Below are 26,891 nucleotides of genomic sequence, written 5' to 3' on the forward strand. Positions count from 1 at the left end.
AGTTGGCAACTTCACTTGCATGCATGGCTTAATGGGGCTTTAGAGCTCAAAAGAGCTTAATAAAAGGTCTTAACACATGTAAGATATCAAATACATCATAAAGTTTGCATCTTTATGCTTAAAGGACTTCTTAAATGACCAGATCTAAAAAATTAAGCTTCTGAAACAACCCAAGTTCACAGGGAACAACCAAGAGGAACTAAAATAACTATACAAGCTCAAAAGAAGATGTATTCAATGAATGAGAAAGATGGAGACTTTATGCTTTCAAAGTCACGAAATGATGATGTAAATACTGGATCTCTAAGATCCTTCCCAAATATTGAGTCTTCAACCTTCTCCTTCTCTTGCAGAAACCACCACCAACACTCTTCCAAGCTTCAACACTAGCTCCAGGCACTCTAGGGTATCAATGAATGATAAGCAGGGTGGAGGCTGGCTCAAAATGACTAGAAGAAGGTTAATATGTTGCTTATATAGGGTAAACCCCCAAAAAATAGGGGTTGTTGTTGAAGGGGGTACGCCCCACCTACCCCTTAGTACGCTCGACGTACTCTTGGACCACCCACAATCACTTAACTCGGTATGCCCCGCATACACATCTAGTATGCCCCACGTACTAGATGACCTTACGAAACCCTAGAACTTTACATGGTTGTAACTGCTTCATCCTAAGTCCTTTTCCGATGAAATTTATATCCACGGAAAGGTGACGAGAAGCCCTACACTTCTAACAACTCACATTAGACTTAAAACCTCTCGATTAAAAACCCAAAATTCATGAAGGCTCGAGCTGCCAATTTACGATTATACCCTTTGGCTTCAAAACACAAACGAAAACGCGAATCACTTAGACTATAACACCTACATCCAAAAAGGGCCAAATCATTTCTTCCCCAAGGCCCTGATACTTATGATAACAGGTTATCGGGCTACGACCCACAATAATGGAGTGATTCAAAACCGAGTGTTACAGGTAGCCCATGACATTTCAAGGAAAAACCATGGGTGTAGCCCATGACACTTGGATGTCAGACCATGGGGGTAGCCCATGGCAAATGTATGTATTGATATGTGGTATTTTGGGGAACTCATTAGGCTTTAAGCTTATGGTTTTTAGTTTATGTTTCAGGTACTTCTGTTTTCAAAGGGAAGAGCTTGGGATGATTGCAGAGCATACACCACTTGTTTCCGCATTCTGTTATTTACTCTGATAATGATGATATATTGATAAAACTTTGATTACCTTGGTTTTATGAAAATGATATGATTTAATGATTTATCAATTTAAAAACGAAAAGTTTTATGGTCATATTTTTGGGACGTTACATGTTCGTATCAGAGCCTTGGTTTGAGGGATTCGAACATACTCTCAGAAATGTCTGAACTCGAACTGAGGATTTGGTAAAGTTTTCAAAAAGAAAAGTATTTCTTTAGAAAAGAGTTTTCTAAGATAAGAAAGGGTTTGATGCATGCAATCATCCGAGCTCAAGTAAGTTTTCCTAAAATACCCATACATATTACCTTATATGATTTGATCTGTGAATCTGTGAATCGCATGCTTGTTAGGACTAAGGATCTGCTCTATTTTTGTATGATAGAGTGCTAGGAGAGATGCCTTTGTATGCCTATTGTATGAGCTGGTAGACTTGCATACTAGTGCTGATTAGTCAGTGATAGATTGGCCTGATATGCAATGCCTTGTAGCCTTGGGAGCATTGGATTGTATGCGGGAATGGAAATATCTATTGGTATCAGAAATTGCTAAGTGTATGCTTTAAAAATTGTATATGGTTAGGATCTTATAGCCCTAGAATAATTGATTTGGCCTTATTTCCTGTTCCTTGTTCGGTTGTGGTCCTAGGGTAGAGTCTTTTATTCGACAATCTATTAGATACTATTCTGTGTATAATTTGCATGCATAAGGCAACCGACAGTGAGGCTAGAAATTCCTACCATGAGTTTTGGTGTGTGACTTCGAATGTTATTTGATCATTCCATGGATTAGAGTGTTACTGCTCGAATGATGCTTGCTTTGTGCTTTGTGGGACTCATAAGTGATGTGAGTTAGCTGTTAAGTGAACATGTTAAGTCACATGTAATAAAGATTGGATAATCTCTGAGTGATGGATTTGACCCTATTGTCCAGCTCTTGTTTGAGTCTGACCATTGTAGGGATGAGTCTTTTACTCGAAGGATTATCTGAGCTTTGTTGCATGCGATTGTGTTCATGAAGTAACTAACTAACATTATGAGGAGTTCTTCAGCAACTGATGGCAGGGTGATGTCGGGAACCTAGGAAAGCTTTGGGATTGCTTGAGTGGGTTTTGTTGCGCTGGTTAGCGGGTGCTTGGTGTATGGATTAGAGAAGGTGACTTGGAGGATTCAGGATGATTCTTAAGGAAAGTATGGATAGGTGTGGAAGGTAGTATTGGGCCCGTACGACTGAAAGCACAGGATCCATACTCGAATTGCGGAGAGTCTTGGTGAATCTAGGAATCCTGTGGGAAGTGGATTCTTAGGTATGTTCTGATTATTAGTATGACTATTTTGTCTCGGTTTAGTGATAGGCACACTAGGAGGAGGTTTAGGTTCAGGTTCAGGCTTACGTGCAGGTACTAAGTTGATTGATGAACGGATGCGGGAGTTCATCTCGTCGGAGATTACCCTTGGTATTTTGGAGCAGACTCCTATAATCTTTGGTACGGTCAAGGAGGGGATTTTGGGATGAGCGTCTGGGCGCATTTCGGGCTGAGGTTATAGCTATTGTTGGAGCTTGCACTCTCTTTTTCCATGAGTTTCATGCTTGTGTAGCTCCCGAGTTATTTAGGGAGAAGGACCCCATTGCCAGTAGGAGATAGTTCGCGGATATGGCTAACGCGTTCAGGATGAGTTTCTGCCCGAGGGGTCGAAGCTCAGATTTGCCTCCCTTTTTCTGAATGACGGAGCTCGAGATCGAGGGGGGGGGGGGTTAGACTTTGCCTTAGGATGTGAAACCGTGGAGACGAGGACTTGGGATGAGTTTGTGACCTGGTTCAGGTTTGGGTTTGTAGTAGCTATGGAGGTGCAGTAGTTGGCGAGGGAGTTTTAGGACCTTCGTCAAGTGATTGAGACTGTGGCATAGATCACTGCCAAGTTTCAGGAGAGAACTTTGTTGGTTCCGCAGTATGTAGTGGACGAGGAGACGAAGAAGGTAAGGTATCATGACATGCTAAGGAATGTCATCAGGGAGTGTGTGCGATTGTTTGGCTGTGAAACCCTAAATGATATGACTGCTAGAGCTCGAGAGTGTGAGATTGATTTGGAGCACCTCAGGAAGAGGAAACCAGAGCAAACTCAGATTACAGCGGGTCAGGTAAAGATGTTGAGGGCTCAGGATTCACGTTTGGAAGACCATCAGGGTTGGGGTCATTGTGCTAAGTGTGGGAGGATGCCGGGATACATGTCGAAGATGTTTCAGTTGTGATCAGATGGGTCATTTTAGTCGGGATTGCACCCATGGGTCGAATCCAATGTGTTTCACTGCAACCAGGTGGGCCAAAAGAAGGCCGACTGTCCGATGTTGAGGGGAGGAGCTATAAGTACACCTGATCCGGTTACTTTGAGGATCACTGACGGTCGAGAGGGTAGGACAGGAGCTCCAGCGGTGAAAAGTCGAGCATTTCAGTGGCAGTTAGGGGAGACTAGATTTTTAGTAGATGCTATTGCGGACATGTTATCTTTTTCTTTCTTCATGATTATTATCAATATTTATATTGCTTTGGAATCTGGTATTGGTTTAGGTAAGCATTATCTTGTGGTTAGTTCTCTGTTATTGCTTGGGTTATATCATCAAGAATTGTTATATGCCATTTTTCATGCTAAAAGTCATTAGTGGGTCGTATCTTGCTGAGTGAGTTTCAGTTTGTTCGATTGTTGTTTCGGTTCTATGACGGCGGTCAATTCATAGGTACCGTTTGGAAGGTCTGTGGTCGGAATGGTTGGTTAGTTCTCCAAAGAAGTCAGATTTTAGTCATGTTGGCATTTGTTCAGGAAGGATCAACAGTCGTCTAAGGAAGAACCTTTAATTTCAATCACTGTCGTTGCTAGAAAAGGAGTTGTAGCAAGGATAATGTGGTGGCAGTTGTGGGGTTGTTTGGTCATTGGAGTTGTCATGGGAATTTTAAATTCAAACGGGTTGTAGATGGTTAGAATCCAATGATTCTTTGAGGATGGAAGTTGGGGTGAAGACAGTTCAAAGCAAGGATTATGGTTTTTAGTCTCCAGCATAAGAACTTAAGGATATGGTGTGGTATCATGGGAATCATTCGGGGAGCATCTATTTTAATTTCAGGAGTTGGGCAATCATCAGGTTTGACTAATAATGGAACGCTAGTATTGGTAAGAGTAGGTTATAGTAGGTTCGTTTATATGAGGATAGATAGGTTGGGAACCCATCAAGTCTCGTGGGTTAGGAGAGCTTCGACAAGTCCAAGTGGGGAGTATCAATCAGAAAGTTCCGAGAGTTGGATCCGGTGTGAAACTAGGGTAAGTTTCACATTTCAGTCAGGAGGAGAGATGACCATAGTGGCCATCGGGATTGAAGTTGTGTAAATTAGGAGTTCAGGAAACTCCTAACAGACGGTGGGCGCCTTCTGTATAGGGGGCTTTTGGATAGACCCAGGTTGAGGGTTGTGTTAGATCCTTATTGCATATTCTTGTTTGATGAAGGCTTTGAGGTTCGAAGCATAACTCGAACACATGATTGGATGCAGTTTGATGCAGGGTTCGACTCAGGATGAGTGGAGTTGTGATGGTTTGGGTGTGGTAAGACCATGATTGGTTTGAAGTGTTAAACGACGGTGATGGGATCGTAGCATTCTCCAGTTTAAGGTAGACTATTGTTGATATGGACATGAGTATAAAGGGGGGTCAATTCGTGCCTTGGACACGACGATCAGGATTGTCGAGAAGCATTTCACTGTTTTAAGTTGAGGACCATTGGGGTCCGAGGTGGAGACGGGCTTGTGTAGCTCTAGATGGATGGGACCCGTGGGCGAGGCTTGTGTGTTTATGACAATGCATGTTGAACTTGGTAAGAGACTGTTGGGTCGAGGTATTGGATTTTGGGTTTTAGGAGTGATTACGTGATCAGTGAGTGGCGTAGAGGGATGCTTAGGCTAGGGTAGCCTTGTTATTTGGACTCTTGGGATCCCGGTGGCTGGACCAGGGGCAAGACCGGTAGTCTCATCGATGGTTTAGGAGCATTTATATCCCAGTTTAGTGAGGGGTTGTCGTGAATCATAAGGTTTTGGGTGAAATACAAGTGTAGATCCCTAGATCTCGGGTTATGAGTTAGGTATCGAGTTTGTTCTTGGTGGGACCATGTTGGGAGTCACGGGGGTTTATGTTCATGTATGAATTTAAAGCTTTATATATGTACATTTTCAGGGCAACTCGACGAGTTGGGTGGTGCCAACTCGTCGTGTTGAGTTATTATGGCCGCGTATTTTTCAAGGTCTACTCGACGAGTTGAAGGTTGAACGTGAAACCCTAATTTTTAGGGTTTTGCACCCTATTTAAAGGCCTTAAGCCTCATTGGTAGCCTCCCTTATCGCCCCCTTTGTCCAGAGAAACCCTAGTTCATGCCTTTATACCTTCTTGTGTGTGAGTGCCTTGGAGAGTGATTTTGATGTTCTTGTGGAAGGAACTTGGAGCTTGAAGAGGTTGGATTGAAGGGAGAAGTTGTAGATCCAGAACTCTCTCTCTTTTTACAGATACCATATGGTATAAAGTCAATACCTTGATCATTCATATGCTAGATCTTGTCATTCGGGAGTTTAGTGTCCTTTTTTGCCCATTTTGGGAACATTCTTTGGTTTGGGCATTGCATGAAGTTATAGCTTCAGATCTGGGAACTTTATGGACTCTTTGGGCGTAAAGTTCCAAGCTTTATGTAAATATAGACCTCGTTCATGCCCTAAGTCCCCTAATAAAGATTTGATGGAGTATTTTAGCCTTTGATGCCATGAATGAACGTAAAGTTAGCAACTTTACGTGGTATCTCAGCCCTAGGGGACCAGATCTATAGTTTAGGGCTTTAGATTCGATTGGAAGGGGCTGAATATGTTAATACAGGGAAAACTCGGCGAGTTGTCCTGACAACTCGACGAGTTTGATCGGGTTTTCCCACTTTCTGGATACTGAGCGAACTCGGCGAGTTGATGAAATAACTTGGCAAGTTGGTTAGGGTTTTTCCCGGTTTTCTGAACACTGAAGGAACTCGACGAGTTGATAGATGCACTCGAGGAGTTGGGTCAACATAGACTGTTGACCTTGACTGTTGACTTTGACTTTGACCATGGTTGACTAAGTTTGACTTCTGAGGGTATTTTGGTCATTTGGGATTTTAATGGAATTAGTCATATGGTGGTTGCAGGAAGTTGAGTTCGGAGCTGTGAGTTGGGATTTGATTTTTACCGTTTCAGCACTACTTGTGAGGTGAGTTTTCCTCACTATACTAAGGGGTCTAAGGTACCAAGGTTGGCCCATTGGATTGATATCCTAGTAGTTATTGATATACTGCGTATGCGATAGATATGCATGCTAGTTTGATATGCTAGTCTGGTAGATCTGTAGAACTGCCTATGATACTATCTGATTATCTGTATGTGCATTTATTTTTTACATGTCTACATGTCGTGTGGGTTGGGTTGAGGTTGTACTGCTCCATGCTATAGCCAACAAAGCCTGGAGTATGCCAGATATGAGCTGAGGGCCAGGGAGGGAATGTCAGACTCATACTGAGGACTCATGAGCATTCCAGATGCGAGTTGAGGGTCGAGGAGAGCATACCAGACTCGTACTGAGGGCTAATCATTTGTATTCCAGTATGAGGACTAAAGGAGCAAGCCAGACATAAGTTGTGGGCCCGAGGGCAAGCCAGACTTATATTGTGGGCTCGAGAGCAAGCTAGATATGAGCTGAGGGCTAGGGAGGGCAAGCCAGACTCATATTGTGGGCTCAGGGGTAAACCAGTCTGTAGAGTTGTGGACCCATTACATGTTGTTATTAAGTGTATTGTTTATTGTGTATCGGTATATTGGGGGAAACTCACTAACACTAGCGCTCAACCCGAGGAGGACAGTGGGAGTCCAATTGACCTTGAAGAGCTTCAAGAGTCAAGCGATGAAGGAACCTCTAACACTAGCGCTCAACCCTAGGAGAAAACTCCTATTGAACCAGTTGACGAGTCCTTACCTCTTAGACGTTCCAGTAGAGTTAGTGTTCCACCAGAGTTTTATGGTTTCCATATTACTACTGAAGGTGATACGTTTATTAGTGATAGCACGCTAGTAAATTTGGATGAACCTAACAAATACAAGGAAGCCATGACAGGCCCGGAGTCTGCAAAGTGGAAAGAGGCTATAGACAGCGAGATTCAGTCCATGTATGACAATCAAGTTTGGAACTTGGTTGACAATGTACCAGGTGGTAAGACGGTCGGGTGCAAGTGGATCTTCAAGAAAAAGACTGACATGGATGGGAAAGTACACATGTATAAGGCGCGATTGGTTGCGAAGGGCTTTACTCAAACTCCTAGAGTTGATTATGATGACACCTTCTCGCCAGTTGCGAAGATTAAGTCTATAAGGGTTATGCAAGCCATAGTTGCGTTTCATGATTATGAAATATGGCAGATGGATGTCAAAACTGCTTTCCTTAATAGGAAGTTGGCTGAAGATGTTTACATGAGTCAACTAGAGGGTTTTGTCGATGCGAAGCACCCTAATAGAGTGTGTAAGCTTGAGAAATCCATCTATGGATTGAAACAAGCATCTCGCAGATGGAATATGTGTTTCAATGAGAAAGTCAAAGAGTTTGGTTTCTCAAGAAGCGAGGATGAGTCCTGCGTATATGTCAAAGCTAGTGGGAGTATAGTTAGCTTTCTCGTATTTTATGTGGATGACATACTACTCGTAGGAAACGACATCCCAACCTTGCAGGAGGTTAAGTCCTGGCTTGGGAAGTGTTTCGCTATGAAGGACTTCGGAGAAGCTGCCTATATTCTAGGGATAAGGATATTGATAAATAGGAGTAAGAGACTAATAGGACTTAGTCAAAACACTTACTTAGATAAAGTGTTGAAACGTTTCAACATGGAAAATTCCAAGAAAAGGGAGTTACCAATCCAAAGTAATACCAAACTGACTAAGACTCAGAGTCTGAGTACCGATGTCGAGATAACAGAGATGAGCAGAGTACCTTATTCTTCCGAAGTTGGCTCAATCATGTATGCTATGACATGTACTCGCCCTGATGTGGCCTTCGCTTTGAGCATGGTCAGAATATATCAAGGGAACCCTGGTAGAGCTCATTGGACTGCGGTAAAGAACATTCTTAAGTACCTACGAAGGACTAAGGACTAGTTCCTTATCCTCGGTGGGAGTGATGACTTGAGAGTACGAGGGTATAGTGACGCCAGTTTTTAGACCGATCGGGATAATTTCCGCTCTTAATCTGGCTGGGTGGTTACACTAAATGGAGGAGCAGTGACTTGGAAAAGTTCCAAGCAGGAGACCGTAGCTCATTCAACGTGCGAATCAGAGTACATAGCAGCGAGCGAAGCGTCGAAGGAGGCAATATGGCTGAAGAACTTCATCGGAGACCTTGGAGTTGTACCTGCCATAAAGGAGCTTATGTAGATTTTCTGTGATAACAAAGGTGCGGTTGCCTTGACCAAAGAACCGTGGGATCATGGAAGATCCAGACATATCGACATGAAATATCATTTTATCAGACATCGGGTAGATGAGGGACTCCTCGTAGTAAATAGGGTATCGTCATAAGAGAACCCAGCAGATCCCCTTACGAAGGGACTGAGTAGGGTTAAGCACTTGCAGCACGCTAGGAGCATTGGGCTGAAGGACGATATTAGTTTGAGTGATGAGATAGCTTTTAGAAACGTGTAATAGATAAATTGTAATTAACATTTGATGATTAAATAAAGGTGTATTATTTATGAGTAAAGTTATTGTCTTGTGTTAATTATTTACTATTGTTTCACTTTGCATGTTTTGACTTCCTAAATAATAAGATTATTTAAATTATCCACATTCGATCATACGTTGGAAGTAAGTATGAAAGAAGACTGTCATGAATTGGTTTGTAGACTGTCTAAAGCGTTTAGACATAGCAAAAGTTTTTACAACGTTCATGAGTGCTTTTGAAATATGATTTGAGTATTGGATTAAACTCGCGCTTACTTGAATCACTTCATGGAATTTATCATGAGTGATTGTGAGACGATAATATAATATAGTCTTTAAACCTAGATATATGAGTTGTTGTTTGTGAGTTGGCTGTGCATTGATAATGCGTAAACGCATCAGTAACTTGATGTTATAAAACATATTGTTGTGTACGATTTAATAAGTAAATAGTACAAGCATCTAAGTCGAAGTTTATCTATTTCTTTTATCCTACGAGGATAAAAGCGATATCTGGGGCCCTCGATGATTTGGTTTGACTTATGTGGCAGGTCCGTTCAGGACTAAATTGATGTGTTCAATTAAGTTCTATATCAGACGAATCAGAGATCAAGAAATAACCTGTTGGACAATAAGTATGATTATGTTCCATGTATTTGTCCACACGATATCTTGAGAACGGAGGACTATACGATCCCTTATCTAAAGGACGTGTCAGAGTTCGATAGCGGCTTTTGAGAGCTACGATTGCTAATCGGATTTTGAAGTTGTACTTGCAATTATAGTTATTAGACTTATCCAAGTGGGAGACTGTTGGATTAGGTGTCTAAGCCCACAACTATATTTGGTATGTAGTTGACCCGATTGTAGCATGGTCCTTTTGTGTTGCCTTTACCAAAGCAACTTGACTGGATGAATATTAGAGAAAGAGGTTTATTATGGTTTATTAATATATTATGAGAATAATATATTAAAAGAGAAATTATATTGTTTAATTAATATTGGTTAAGAATTAATTTAGAATTAATTTTGTGGTCAAAAGAGATTAATTAAATTAGGGGGACTGATATTGTAATTGCAAAATGGGCTGAGGATTTCTTAAGTAAGAAGTGGACGAAATCTTATCGAAGCCCATAAGGATTTTGTCCAAGGGCTAGGTTCTGGACGGATCTAGTGGGTTGCTTAGAGCCTAAGCAACCAGATTAGGTCTTTGACTAAAACCCTAATTCCTCACCTATATGAAGACCCCCTTGGCTTCATATTTTTGGTTGCACTAAACCCTAAGGATTACTAGAGCTGATGTTTGCACTCCTCCTCTCTCTCTTGCATTCTCCAATTGTTTTGGTGTTTGTGATCTATCAGAGTGTTGGGTCTAAAATTTGGTTTATACTTTGCTTTTCTAGGAAATTAGGTTTTCGTTCATGTAATATGTGTTTGTAGTTGTGTGTTCACGGCCCAAGTGGATGTTTACGGCCGTGAACTGGTTCACGGCCCATGTTCCATATAAATAGATGTTAGGTGGGTGACGAGTGTACGACTAGGAGAGGAGCTTAAGTGTGTGTACTCCAAGGTGTGATAGAGAGACACTGTACGGCCGAGAGAGAGAGAAAGGAGCTTACGTGTGTGTGTGTGTGTGAATCTCATGTAAAGGAGCATCATTCCATTCATCAATACATTGAAGATTCATATTATTCTTCTTCTCCTTCTTCTTATTTTGATCTAGCAACATCCGATTGATTGGGATTCCGCACCATCAGTCGGATCTGATTGATACGTCAAGCAGATTTGGGACTTACAATTGGTATTAGAGCTTGGATTGTAGCAATCATTTTGGCCAGATCTGGAGCGTTTTTGATCTTATTTTTGAAGGATTTTTGCGTTTTTGGATAGTTCTTGGCAAAATAGGGGGGTTTGTTCTTTGCATTTTTCCTGAAAACGAATTTTGGATCGAGTTTTGGAGCAAAAAAGGGTGAAAAACGTCGTTTTTTTTGCGAACTGAAGCAGTGTTCACGGCCCAAAGAAGCTTTCACGGCCCAACTCGTTTGCGGCCCTCGGACAGTTCACGCCCAGCAGGGTGTTCGGTCTCTTCGCATTCGCGGCCTATTCTTCAAAAAAAAGGGGATTTTGGGGGTTGCAGGATTCGAACCCGGGTCCCCTAAATCCTCAAATCTGCGCCTTACCATCTCATCTAGATTGCGAGATGTTTAACATTTCCCACTTTTGAATCAAATAGCCTCACAGCAGCAAATATTCAAAAGAAATTGGGAGTGCAAGGTTTCGAACCCAGGTCTCTTGACTCCTCAACTCGAACGCCTCACCAACTCATCTACCAAGCTTGGTGTTAATTTCCTTCCGAATTTAATTCAAAAAGACTTGTTGTTTCTATCCTAATTTCGCAATTTTAACAATTTTGGCCCAAAATTCAATTTTTCTAATTTTAAAATTCCACTTTCAACCCAAAAATTTTGATTTTTAATTTTTTACTTTTATTTTTGACTTTTGACCTAAAATTTTGACTTTGACCTTCAAGTTTGACCATTGACTTTAAACTTTGACTTTCTCGTTTAACTTTCAAATTCTCAAATTTAGCTTTTCGGTTTGACTTTTAAGTTTGACTTTTTAAATTTGACTTTTAAGGTTGACTTTTGAGTTTTTTTAAGTCAAAGAGCAATTTTTTTTGATAAACAATGAGTTCTTCAAGCTTCCCGGTAAATGAAGTTTCATGTACTTCATCTTGTGAAGCTACAATTAAGTTTCCTCGTGAACAAATAGATTTACTAAAGAGGGAGAACGAGGACCTTAAGTATGAGGGGTACCAACTTAGGAAAGGCTAGAAACCATTGAAAGAACAACTAGAGGCCAAGACCAATGACTTTCGAAAACTAAAAGAAGAATACAGTAACAAGAGTGTCAATTAGAGATATCTTCAGAAAGACTTTGCCACTGTAACTACCGAACTTGATGCATTAAAAGCCAAATATAAAGATGCTGAATTCAACTTTAAGAAATTTGATGTGTCAAGTGAGGTAGTTGTGTCCATTATTGACAATTGTTTGAAATTTAAAGATAACCAAAATAAGGGTCTCCGGTATCATAGTGTGCCACCTCCTTTCAATGACAACTATAACCCACCCCTTGAGACCAACAAGGAAGAGACACCTGGTCAGTTTGGCCCACTCCCTGAACCTGCACCAGCTTCAGTTAAGACTAAACAATCTGGGCCAACTGAGGGTGTTGAGGTGAAGAATACTTATGTTTCTACTTCCTGTGCAGGTAAAGTAGCAGAAGATGAGAACAAGGAGAACACTATTGAACAAATCAAAGACTCCTTGAACTCTGAATCTGTTGCTTCTAATTTTGTTACTCCTAATAAACCTGCTGTTGAGAAATACATGCCACCAAAACAAGCAAATCAGAGTGCCTGTTGCAAGTGTGCATGTGGGAACAACCAGAAGCGAGACAAGGTCACGCCACCAGGGGCAGGAAGAAACAATTCCTATGTGAAGAAAAAGACATGTTTTCACTGTGGAACACCTGGACACATTGCCCGAAACTGTCCAAATCGTGCATACGTTCCCTACTACGCACAAGGTTGGCAGAACGCGCCAAGAGGGAGATACTTCAAAAGAAACCCTTTGAGGCCACGTTCAAAAAATGGTGACTGGAACGCGCAGAAGGCCAAGAATCCAACTTCCAAGAATAAGAAGGGAATGCCTGCCAAGAGACCAAATCCAAGAGATGCTCCAGTGAAGCCAAGACCGGTTACGTCAAAGGCATCTCTACGGCCGACTTCAAGTTCAAAAGCAAGTACCGAGGCATCCATCCGATCCAACAAGAAATGGGTTAAACCCGACTACAGATGGGTACCAAAGGTTAAATCTCCCAAATCATCTAATGCGTCAAATATTTCTTCATCTTCTGTTTGTGATAAACAGGATATGTCATGGGAGAGAGTACCGTGCAAGGATGACAAAGGTCGACCCAGTTTGAAAATGGACTGGGTTCCAAAGACCAACTAATTCCGCTCTGTGCTGGAGCAGCTATGGAGGCATATCATCAGACTTCAGTTTATTGATAGTGGTTGTTTCAGGCACATGATAGGGGACATCTCTCAATTATATAACATTCAGACCTTTATTTGAGAGTATGTATCCTTTTACGGGAATGGAAGAAAGGAAAGGATCACACATGGGGTTTGCGCTTAACGATGTAAAGAAATTTCGGATCTGTTCTAAGATTATGTGTGCTGTTCTCAGACCTTCTGGATGCAAATTCAATCGGTGACTTACGGTTTGAATTTTCTTCTCTATACTCCTGAGTTTTTCTTACATTGATTCGTTTTAAAGATAATCTTTTATTTTCTTATAGTCTTTGGTTAGTTTTGTTAATTGGGAAGTGATATAAAGTCTAGCGCTAAAAGGAAATCTAAAAATTCGTGTAATGCACTGAAGCCGAATTGTCTAGACTTTGTGTTCAATGTGCTGGTAGGCACAAAGGATTCAAAAGGACTAGACTTAGTTTGACAATTGAAAGGACTTGACAAATATGAACTTAGATAGTTTCATTTGGAGTGACCATACGACGCTTGGATAGATTGAACAGTGAGATAAACATGAGAACCTGCAGGATACACTAAAAGTTAATTATCTAGAACTGTGGCTCAACGTTTCCTTGATGTATGGACTTATGCCCTTGATTTCGGTACTGATAGAGCAACCGGGGGTTCTGATAAAGTAGGTTTGTAGGAAATTATTTTCTTGCTTTCTATATGTCAGTCATATGTTGCTTCCTTTACGTGATTGGAACATAGCTGACCTGGAATGCAACATATGCAACTCTATCTCTATGCATATCCTTATCTATAAAATTCTTTCTATCTGTTACCCATATGTTGTCCCCTCTGTGTGATCAGAAGATCCGACCTGGGACACAACATATACACTCTACTATCTCTCTAACCCCTATCTATGTTAGTCATATGTTGTTCCCTCTGTGTGCTTGGAAGACATCCGACCTGAGATACAACATATGCATGTCTATATCTGACTTCCTTCTGAATGATTGTCTACTCAGTTAAAGTAAGGAATTCTTTGGAAGTTATTGATTACCGGGGTATGTTGGGAAGTGGGGAATACGTTCTAGAGCATCTAAAATTGAACCATTTAATAGGTTGTCTGTAGATCTTGCTGCTTAATGTGAGTGGACAACAATATCCTTGGTCGTCGTCAGCTAAATGTCCATTTAAGAATATAGATCACACTGTCTTGTCACTTATAACCTGTCCAATTTGTCAACATCCTTTATGTTTAAGTGGATCACAATACCTGTGATTGACCAGATCTAAACATGCAGATGTGTGCAGATAAACAATATTGGATTGCCTGACAACTTTCAACATACAATCTTTTAACCCCAGAAGCAAGGTGAAGTTGTACTTGAAGATTATGTGGCAGATTACATTGAAGCCTCCTCAATCAATTTTCTGATATCTTTGAACCTGTTGAAGTGATCCATAAGATTAGCTCTCTCTGTTGTTCTCTCTGAAGATTCTCAAGCTGAAAGCGCCATTTTTCAAGAATCTTTACAAGAAGCTTCCTCACCCAATGTGCGTTCAGAGTCAAATTTTGAAGAAATGCGCAACTGCTCAAGATGAAGTCTTTTATTGAAGATTCATCAAGTTCATCTTGAAGCTGTGAAGAATTTAAAGGTTAACGCTGAAGCCAAGCTCCAACTGAAGATTGACAAGAAAAGCCAGCTACTTTTTAGGGGGCGTTTGTTGGGTCAATTAGAAAAGAAAGCTATAAACCAAGGGGGAGATTGTTGGGTCTAAAATTTGGTTTATACTTTGCTTTTCTAGGAAATTTGGTTTTCGTTCATGTAATATGTGTTTGTAGTTGTGTGTTCACGGCCCAAGTGGGTGTTTACGGCCGTGAACTGGTTCACGGCTGTGAACCTGTTCACGGCCCATGTTCCATATAAATAGATGTTAGGTGGGTGAGGAGTGTATGACTAGGAGAAGAGCTTAAGTGTGTGTACTCCAAGGTGTGATAGAGAGAGAGACTGTATGGCCAAGAGAGAGAGAAAGGAGCTTAAGTGTGTGTATGTGAATCTCATGTAAAGGAGCATTATTCCATTCATCAATACATTGAAGATTCATATTATTGTTCTTCTCCTTCTTCTTATTTTGATCTAGCAACATCCGATTGATTGGGCTTCCGCACCATCAGTCGGATCTGACTGATATATCAAGCAGATTTGGGACTTACACAGAGGCATCACATTTGAGGTGCTAAGTTCTCAAAGGCTCAAGATCATCAAGCTACAATAAAAGGTATTATCCTAACTCTTCATTAGATGTAGATTTCGATTTTATTGTATGCTAGATTAGGGTTTGCAAACTTTGGATGATTATTACATTCCAAAGCTTTAGCATTTGCATGTGCACCATAGGATTGTTGTAATGCTCAAAACCCATCAATTGTATCTCGGGTTGTGGTTGAGTTGCTCAAGCCGTTTGGTGCCTGGGTTGGTAAGGAATGATTTCGAGGACAAAATCTAATTTAACTGGGGAGAGTTGTAATGCCGAGTCCCAAATCGTTTCCCAATTAGGTGTAGGTGACGTAATTTAGATGATCCGGGTGTTCGGTTTGTGTTTTGGAGCCAAGGGATATCTTGGTAGAGTGTCAGCTTGGGCTTTCATGGAAATTGGATTTTTGTTCGGGAAATCTTAAGGTGAATATGAGTTGATGGAAGTGTTAGAGCAACTAGTTACCTCTTCAAGGATATAAGGATCGTCGGAACCAGGCTTATAACAAAGGAGTTATGGCCTTTGGAAGGTTGCAAGGTTTAAGGTAAAACCCTAGTACGCGGGGCGTACATAAGGAGTATGTGGGGCATACTGATGCGAAGGTAAGTACGCTGGGCGTACCTCAGTGTACGTTGGGCGTACGAAGGCGAAGAATTGTGAACTTGAGAGGAGTACGCTAAGCGTACTAGGAGTAGGTGAGGCGTCATCTAGATTCATGCAAACCCTATTTTAGGGCTCTGGACCCTATTTAAGCTCATTTTCTCTTCACCAAACCTTAATACCTTCAGTGTCCATTCATTTTTAACCCTAGAATCGGTGGCTAAGTGCAATTTGGTGATTTTAAGCTTGGTATGTACTTGATGGGTGTTTGGTGATGAAGAAGAAGAAGAAGAAGAGAATCATTTGGAGGTGTGGCTTTAGCTTCTAGATCCAGGAGTATCTTTCCATTTTCATGCTTCCTAAGGTAAAAAGCTTTAACCTTGATGATATTTTTGGTTAGATCTACTTTGATGGATTTCTTTGGCCTTTTTGAGTCCCTTGTTGTAAAGGTGAGCTTCTAATCTACTTGATGTAACACCGTAATTTTTCAAACAAATTTTTCATTATAAAATCGCATACTTCATATCATATTGTATAGAAATCTCGTTTATTCAAATTACAAAACACAGCTCCATTAATAATCCAGGATCCTCAAAACGTAAATCTTTCTCTGGTGTGTACAATCAAGCCGGTGCCGTCCCGCGATTATGAGGAAACCTGAAACACATAACACATAACATGGTAAGCACGAAGCTTAGTGAGTTCCCCAAAATACTACATACAACACATAAGCCACTCGAGGCTATAGCTCTACGAGACCTTCCGGTCAATGTGTCTCAGGGGCCTTCCGGTCCCACAATCTGAGTAGACCTTTCGGTCCTACTCTGTCGACCTTCCGGTCCGTACCATATTGTCCTTCCGGTCCATACACTGCTGACCTTGCGGTCCATACCCTATTGACCTTCTGGTCCATATCATGTTGACCTTCCGGTCCATACCATGCTACTCATAACATACACAATATATACATATCACATAGCAACATATATCACATACTCATCATAGCACATAAGACCTTCCGATTACACATAATTACCACTCTAGGTAAGGTATAGTGAGAAAACTCACCTGACAAGCAGCAAGTAAAGACCCCGCTCCCGAATCTCGAACTAGCCTCCGCCTAACACAAGGAATGAATATCTCTAAGTGATACTCTAATCACAACTCTAATGACCGAAGGCTATTCTTCCTCTCTTTAACTATTTGAAGTGGATAAAAGACCATTTTACCCCTCCATGGTCTCTACCACTCATGTTGACCAAAGCCCCAAAGTCAACAGAAGTCAAACTCGAGTCAACAGTCCATGTTTGACCCGACTCGCCGAGTGCACCCTTGCGACTCGTCGAGTCCACTTATTTTCCTCAGAAGTCTCATGATATTCCAGCTCAGCTCGTCGAGTTGACCCCCAACTCGTCGAGCTATCGCATGATTCAGTTCTTCGGGACAAACCCTAACCAACTCGTCGAGTCGGCTCATTGACTCGGCGAGTTCATTCGGCCAAATGTTCATTCAGACGATTTCAATCAGATCTATCACTCCAAACACTAGATATATCATCCCAAGGCTCAATAATCACGTAAAGCTTCGATCTTTACGTTCATACATGAGATTATTGCTCCAAAATGCTAATACATGCCTTTCATGAAGGATTTAGCTCATCAACCCTCATTTGAACGACTAAAGCTGGGACATCTAGACTCTAAGGACCTTAGGAGGTCCAGATCTGAGGTTTCCAACCACAACCAGGTCTCATTCGACTCATAGATTCAAAAGGATGGAAGCAAAGCCCTAAAACTCCCAAAATGAGATCTAGTACAAGGAATGAACAAGATGGGGACTTTGTACCTTCTCTTAGCAGCTGAAATACTCAATACCACAGATCCACTGCCTTCCTTTGTTCCCCATCATGAAGCTCTTCATCCTTCTTCATAGAAATGCACCAAGAACCACAATATGAGCTTCTCTCTCACTCTCTAGCTCCAATAGCAATTAGGGTTTGCTCTCAGGGGAAGGTAGCCGCAAATGAGGCTATAAATGCCTTTAAATAGGTCCCAAACCTGGGAAATTAGGGTTTTTCTACCCAGCACCTACTCGGCGAGTCCCTCCTCTGACTCGTCGAGTCCATTCATTAAATCCACGCGGCAATCTCGACTCGAATCGTCGAGTTGGACCCTTAACTCGTCGAGTCTCATCTTCAACCTCAAGGTGAACATATACAATAATATCCCTGAAAATCCGGATGTTACAATTCTCCCCCACTTGAATTAGATTTCGCCCTCGAAATCGCTACTCAACGCCACATATGTTGAACCCAACAACCCAGAAAGTACCACCGAAGTATCTCATGCCACACAACTAAATTCCTCCATAGACACCTGAAACCAACAGGAACTCCGAAACCCAGAAGATGACATACCCATCTGAACAACGAACCCTCAATACTCTGACCTCAGGCACGAAAAATGATCATGCTTGTTCAGGAGTGTCCTCCGACGTCTAACAAACATAATCCTCAGCTCCCTTCTCAATATCCCTTTCAAGACTGAGCACTAGGTCATCTCCCGACCCAGCAATTGAACCTCCATAGGTTACCCATCCCATGTCCCCAAACGTCTCACTTACTTCCTTCTCACAACAACTATCTCGGCCCAGTGTGACACACAAGTCACGAATTTGGTTTTACCTCAAGCCAATACAAAAGTCGTCTCACCCTCGACCTCTATCGCCTACTACTCCTTAATTCCATGCGTCTCGCGGTTTTTCCCATACAACCGAACTGACCCACTCAGGTATAAGACATCATAAGACACCCAATACCCCGAAAAATAAAACCCTTTTCTGAATTTGGGATCTAATTCGCCTACTCAGTACACCACCAAAGCCAAACTCATACTCGAGAGTCTGGTTCGAAACAGAATTGGAACCACTCGTCCCAATGGAGCACCCAACTCATGACCCATGTGATGGGTTTTTGAGCATTCTAACACTTCCTAAGTGTACATGCAACCCTAATAACCTTGAATCTATGTTTTCTCTATATACATGCAAATTTCTTTTTCAAGGTTATTTCCTAACTAGCATGGCATGGGGATTACATAGAACATAAAACTAGTAGAAATACATACCTTGTTGTTGCTTTGATTCCTTCAAGACTTTGTGAGCCTAGCACCCCAAATGTTGTGCCTCAAATGCTTCACACAACACCACAAGACTTGGAATAACTTGAGAGAATGTCACTTAGCCTCAAAATCGGTTATGCCCTCTCTAATAACACTAGGTCACGATTTGCTAGCCATAGGGTTCCTTTTATAGTGTTGTCACAATTAGGGTTTACACATGAATGCCCTTAATTGTCATGACTCTTGATTTCTCATGACCCATGGGTTTGTAACTCCCATGGACTATCCATGGAGCTCCATATGGTTATAACCAAACCCATAAACCATGGATCATTAATCCACCATAAAAGAATTGATGATTGTCATAATCAACCTTATATATTTAATTAGTCTCACTTTGATCACCAAATTAATACTAGATTAATACTTGATCAATACTAATTAAATAATACTATTATTAATATATTAGAACTTATAATATATTAATAATCATAAGTGCCTTATTCTCTCATCTAGTCTATCCAAGTATTGCAATGCCATGCAACCCAAATGGACCATGTCAGGTCGGGTCAAGTACATACCAAATAAAGTTATGGACTTAGACACTATATCCAACAGTCTCCCACTTGGATAAGTCTAATAACTATATTTGCAAATATGACTTCAAAATCCGACTAGCAATCGTAGCTCTTTCAAAGTCTCTCGGAACTGAGATGATGATGATACGCCATTTAAGATAAGTGATCATATAATCCTCTGTTCTCATGATATCAGCCGGACAAACACATGGAACATGGTCTTACTTATTGTCCAGCATTTGTTTCTCGATCTCTGATTTGTTTCGACATAGAACTAAATTGAACACATCAATTAGGTTCTGACCGGGCCCGGTACATAAGTCAAAACCAAATCATCGAGGGGCCCAGATATCGCTTCTATTTCTAAAAGGAACAGATAAACTTCGACTGATATGCTTGTACTAACTACTTGTTGAATTATTCACAAAGGCACGTTTTATGACATCGAGTTACCAATGCGTTTTCATGCAATCAATGAATAACCAACTCATAGTCAACAACTCATATCTCTAGGTTTGAAGATTTATATGATATTACCGTCTCACGATCACTCGAGATAAATTCCATGAAGTGATGCAAGTGAGTGTGGGTTGGATCCAATACTCAGCCCTTATGAGTACTCATGAATGTTGTAGCAACCATTGCATTGTCCAAAGCACTTTCAGACAAATCATACAAGCCAAATTCATGACAGTCTTAAATCAATACTTACTTCCAAAGTTTGACTGACTATGGATGGTTTGAATAATAACATAATTATTCTGGAAGTAAAAACATGCAAAATTGAAACATAGTAAACAATCAACACAAGATAGTAACACCTTACTCATAAATAAATAACAACTTTTATTTATCATCAAATGTCAATTACATTTTACAAGTTTCAAGAATCTAATTATTGAAACTAATATCATCCTTCAGCCCAATGCGCCTCGCATGCTGTAAATGCTTAACCCTGCTCACTCCCTTCGTGAGGGGATCTGTCGGGTTCTCATCTGATGATACCCTCTTAGCAACGAGGAGTCCTTCTTGTATTCGATGTCTGATAAAATGGTATTTTCTGTCAATGTGTCTAGATCTCCCGTGATCTCTCGGTTCCTTAGCCAAAGCAACCGCACTTTCATTGTCACAGTAAATTTCCATTGGCTCCTTTATAGCTGGTACAACTCCAAGGTCTCCGATGAAGTTCTTTAGCCATATCGCCTCCTTAGCTGCTTCACTTGCTGCTATGTACTCTGATTCACAAGTAGAATCAGCTACTGTCTCCTGCTTGGAACTTTTCCAAGTAATTGCCCCTCCATTTAGGATAAAGACCCAACCTGACTGAGAGCGGAAATTATCCCTATCAGTCTGGAAGCTAGCATCGCTATATCCTTCCACTCTCAAGTCATCACTGCCTCCGAGGGTAAGGACCCAATCTTTAGTCCTCCGCAGATACTTGAGAATGTTCTTTACCGCTGTCCAGTGTGCTTTGCCAGGGATCCCTTGATATCTACTGACCATGCTCAAAGCAAAGGCCACATCCGGGCGAGTACAAGTCATAGCATACATGATCGAGCCCACAGCGGAAGCATATGGTATATGACTCATCTCAGCTATCTCAGCCTCTGTACTCGGACTCTGAGTCTTACTCAGCTTGGCATTACTCTGGACGGGTAATTCCCCTTTCTTGGATTCTTGCATGCTGAACCTCTTCAGCACCTTATCCAAGTAAATACTTTGACTAAGTCCAATTAGTCTCTTACTCCTATCTCTCAATATCCTTATCCCTAGGATATAGGCAGCTTCCCCAAGGTCCTTCATAGCGAAACACTTCCCAAGCCAGGACTTAACCTCCTGCATGGTTGGGACGTCGTTTCCTATGAGAAGTATGTCATCCACATACAACACCAAGAAGCTAACTATGCTCCCACTAGCCCTGACATACACACAGGACTCATCCTCACTCCTAGAAAAGCCAAACTCTTTGACTTTCTCATCAAAGCAAAGATTCCATCTGCAAGATGCTTGTTTCAATCCATAAATGGATTTATCAAGCTTACACACTCTATTAGGGTATCTTGTATCGACAAAACCCTCTGGTTGAGCCATGTAAACATCCTCAGCCAACTTTCCATTAAGGAAAGCGGTTTTGACATCCATTTGCCATATTTCATAATCATGAAATGCAGTTATGGCTAACAATACTCTAATAGACTTAATCTTAGCTACTGGTGAGAAGGTCTCATCATAGTCGACTCCCGGAGTTTGAGTAAAGCCCTTCGCAACCAGTCGCGCTTTGTAAGTATGTACCTTTCCATCCATGTCGGTCTTCTTCTTGAAGATCCATTTGCACCCAACTGTCTTACGACCTGGTACATTGTCAATCAAGTTCCAAACTTGATTGTCATACATGGACTGAATCTCGCTGTCCATAGCCTCCTTCCATTTAGCAGACTCAGGGCCTGCCATGGCTTCCCTGTAATTATTAGGTTCATCCAAATCTATTAGTGTACTATCACTAATAAATGTATCACCTTCAGTGGTGATGTGATAACCATAATAAAAATCAGGTGTGTTCCTCACCCTAGTGGAACGTCTTGGAGGTACAGACTCATCTATCGGATCAACAGGAGTTTCCTCCTCAGGTTGGTCGATAGCATTTGAGGTTCCTTCACCACTTGACTCTTGAAGCTCTTCAAGGTCAATTTGCCTCCCACTGTCCCCTTGGCTTATGAATTCTCTCTCACGAAAGACTCCTCTTCTTGCTACAAAGACCACATTATCACTGGGTCTGTAGAAGAGGTAACCAAAGGATCTTTGTGGGTAGCCGATGAAAATACACCTCTCACTTTGAGGTTCAAGCTTATCATGAGTCTCACGCCTCACGAAAGCTTCACAACCCCAAATCTTGATGTGGTCCAAATTGGGAACTTTCCCAGTCCACATCTCGTGAGGTGTTTTGGCAACCTTTTTAGTAGGGACTAGATTAAGGATATGGGCGGCAGTCTCTAAGGCATACCCCCAGAAAGAGATTGGTAACGAAGCTCGACTCATCATGGAACGAACCATATCCAACAAGGTTCGATTGCGCCTCTCAGCTACACCATTCAACTGTGGTGTTATGGGAGGTGTCAATTGTGAGACAATCCCACATTCCTTAAGATAGTCAAGGAACTCAATGCTAAGATACTCTCTTCCCCGATCGGATCGGAGCATCTTGATGTTCCTGCCCAATTGATTCTCCACTTCCTGCTTAAACTCTTTGAACTTTTCAAAGGTTTCTGACTTATGCTTGATTAAGTAAATATATCCATATCTACTGTAATCATCAATGAAAGTCACATAATAGCGATTAGCATCCCTTGTAGCAACTCTGAAGGGCCCACACACATCCGTGTGTACAAGGTCCAACAAACCTTCACCCCTATCACAAGTACCTGTGAAGGGTGACTTTGTTATTTTTCCAAGCAAACAAGACTCGCAACTATCATCTGACTTGAGGTCAAATGATTCCAAGACTCTAGCCTTTTGGAGTTGGCCTATACGCTTCTTGTTAACATGTCCAAGACGACAATGCCACAAGGATGCTTTATCCAAGCTATCTGAAGAATCAATATACAACACATTATTTCCTAGATTGTCTACAACATTCACGGCTTCATATACACCATCACAAGGTAATGCTTTAAAGTAAAATACATCATTGTAATAAACATTAACAGCACCATTTTTATTATCAAATGAAAATGAAAAACCTTGTTTGTACAAGCCATGAAAAGAAATAATATTTCTCGCCATTTCGGGCGAGTAACAACACTTATTCAAATCTAACATTAACCCATTATTAAGCAATAAAGAATAAACTCCTATCTTGGTAACAGGTGATGCTTTCCTGTTGCCCATGACTAAGTTTATCTTCCCGTGCTCCACTTGCTCACTTCTTCTTAGTGCCTGCATGGGTGGGTTTAACCTTCCCATCCTTTACATCTTGCAGATATTTAGGGCAGCTTCGCTTGAAGTGTCCCTTATCCTGGCAATAGAAGCACTGTGCTTCCTTTGGGTTTGAAGAAGGAGTAATGGGACCTTTCTTTGTCCCACTTGAAGAGGAATCATCAAGAGTCTTACCCTTGGTACCCTTCGAAGGGTTTTTCCTCTTCTTACCCTTTCCCTGCCCAATAGCCAAAACAGGGGCTGTTGAAGGAGTAGAAGTAGCAACCGCTTTACCCTTAAGGCCATTTTCAGCTGTCCTTAAGAGTCCTTGAAGTTTGCTAAGTGTGACTTCCTCCTTGTTCATATGATAAGTCATACGAAACTGATCATAACTTGGAGGTAAGGAATGGAGAATGATGTCAATCGCCATTTCCTCAGGAAAGTCAACATTTAGCTTCAGCAACCGGTCAACGAACCTTTGCATCTTCTGCAAGTGATCGGTGATGGGTTCACCATCCTTCATCCTTGCGGTTATCATGGAGGAGATGATTTCATACCTCTCCTGACGCGCGCTCTGATGGTACCTTTCCATCAGATCTAGGTGCATCTCATAGGGGTAGAAATCTTCATAGGATTTTTGAAGTTCAGGAGTCATGGTGGCCATCATGATGCACGCTACTTTAGTAGCATCCTTTTCATGTGCAACAAACTCCGCAAACTCTTCAGGAGTAGCAGTGGCTTCACTCACAACCTTAAGCTCCCTATCGAGGACATATTCTTTGTCCTCATAGCGGGTAATCATTCTGATGTTTCTGATCCACTCATTGAAATTGGATCCATCAAAGATGACCTTACCACACAAGTTCATAAGGGAAAAGGAGCCTGTTGGGTTTGAGCCAGAAGCATTGTTGGAAGACATCTGAAAGGAAAGAAAGACAAGTTTCATTAGATTAGGAATCCTTAATAATTCACCCAAATGAAATATTAAGGCTATGATCCAACAAACTATTTATAGTTGGAAGAGGGATGCCGTAATCCATACTATAAAATATTTGAAGGTAGGTAAATGACGATTTACCAATTTCCACCATAAGAACGAAATATTTTATTATTAGGTTTTATTGGTTTTGAAACTCCTAGATCTTTTGAGATACATTGAACTTTTCAATGGCATGTTTGAATCTCGATTGTTCCCTCTCAAGTTTGTGACTGGGATGCTGAGGATCACAAACAAGGTGTGAATAACCATACAAATTGACTTGGTACCCTCAACAATATTACCTAATCGATGTGCCGGTTAACCACACACGCTCCACCGATCTATAATAAAGTTAAGTTACCCTTTGCCACTCTTACTAGTCCATGTTAGTGTGCCGGTTAACCACACACGCTCCACTAACGACTTGGTAAGGTACAAAGTGTAATTTTATTGGCTAGCACCAATTTCACATTTTCCTAAAGTAACTAAGATTGGGAATTTATAATGTATAGTTACTTTATAATTCATTATACTTTTAACGAGTATTTAAAGTCGTATCCTACCCGTTCGGCTAACGACCCTCCACCGATCAAGGAAGCGGTGGGTGAGAGTGGACACCCATTAAGTCACCATTTTATAGGCAACAACCTTATACCCCCCTTATAGACCGGCTTCGTGAATGAGGCCTACTAACGGTAAGAATGACATATTCTTATACATATCTATATAATAAAATTATAATAATAGTATAAGTGTTGATTTTTAAACTTTTTAAAATCTAAGGTTTAATTTGGAATTAAAGTATTAAAGTGTAAGACTTTTCAAATTCCAAAACTTGAGGGCAAGATTTGAAACTATTCCAAGTCTCTTCAATTTGTAACTTATGAGTTTTAATGGTTCATAAAAATGAAGACTCTTCATTTTATGAAACCTCTTTAGTTCTTTAATCATAATTAAAAGAAGTGACTTTTGGTTATCCATAACTTGAGGACAAGTTATGGACACCATCATAGCCATTAAGATCATGAATTAAACACACATGGAGGTTACACATAATTCCTATGATCTTCTAAACTCATATGAACACAAATTCATGTCAAGCAATTTCAAGAAAATCATATAAACATATACAATACTTGAAAATTGATAAAAGTCATGTAAAATGGGTTAACATAATCATTATCATTTTGAAAAACAGATTTTACAAGTCCAAAACAGATTGGGATAATGATCTTAATCCATTTCCAGCAACAAAACTCGGAAAAACTGCCCAACACGCTCCTACTCGCCGAGTGCATTATTCTACTCGTCGAGTAGGATGAATTTGTTCATGGACTCGGCGAGTCCTCCCCATGGACTCGGCGAGTCCAGTCGTCAGAATGAAGAATTTTCGATTTTTTAAGCAGTTTTGCATCAAGTATACAGAAAACAATCCTAGGCTCTGATACCACTGATGGGTTTTTGAGCATTCTAACACTTCCTAAGTGTACATGCAACCCTAATAACCTTGAATCTATGTTTTCTCTATATACATGTGAATTTCTTTTTCAAGGTTATTTCCTAACTAGCATGGCATGGGGATTACATAGAACATAAAACTAGTAGAAATACATACCTTGTTGTTGCTTGGATTCCTTCAAGACTTTGTGAGCCTAGCACCCCAAATGTTGTGCCTCAAATGCTTCACACAACACGACAAGACTTGGAATAACTTGAGAGAATGTCACTTAGCCTCAAAATCGGTTATGCCCTCTCTAGTAACACTAGGTCACGATTTGCTAGCCATAGGGTTCCTTTTATAGTGTTGTCACAATTAGGGTTTACACATGAATGCCCTTAATTGTCATGACTCTTGATTTCTCATGACCCATGGGTTTGTAACTCCCATGGACTATCCATGGAGCTCCATATGGTTATAACCAAACCCATAAACCATGGATCATTAATCCACCATAAAAGAATTGATGATTGTCATAATCAACCCTATATATTTAATTAGTCTCACTTTGATCACCAAATTAATACTAGATTAATACTTGATCAATACTAATTAAATAATACTATTATTAATATATTAGAACTTATAATATATTAATAATCATAAGTGCCTTATTCTCTCATCTAGTCTATCCAAGTATTGCAATGCCATGCAACCCAAATGGACCATGCCGGGTCGGGTTAAGTACATACCAAATAAAGTTATGGACTTAGACACTATATCCAACACCATGACCCGCAACTCACGCGTACATCATTTCTCCAAGTCCTTTCGATTGCGATAACCACAACTTAACTCGGAATATAACGATTCCCGACTCATATGGAGACCCAGTCTCGCCCCTGGTCCGACCACCAGGTTTCCGAACTCAAGGATTAAGGCTACCCAAGCCTAAAAACTCTTCTGCGTCATGCTCTGACTAGCGAATA

The sequence above is a fragment of the Lactuca virosa genome, chromosome 5 (assembly GCF_052849685.1).
Source record: "Lactuca virosa cultivar CGN04683 chromosome 5, Lactuca_virosa_CGN04683_v6, whole genome shotgun sequence".
Classification (NCBI taxonomy): Eukaryota; Viridiplantae; Streptophyta; class Magnoliopsida; order Asterales; family Asteraceae; genus Lactuca; species Lactuca virosa.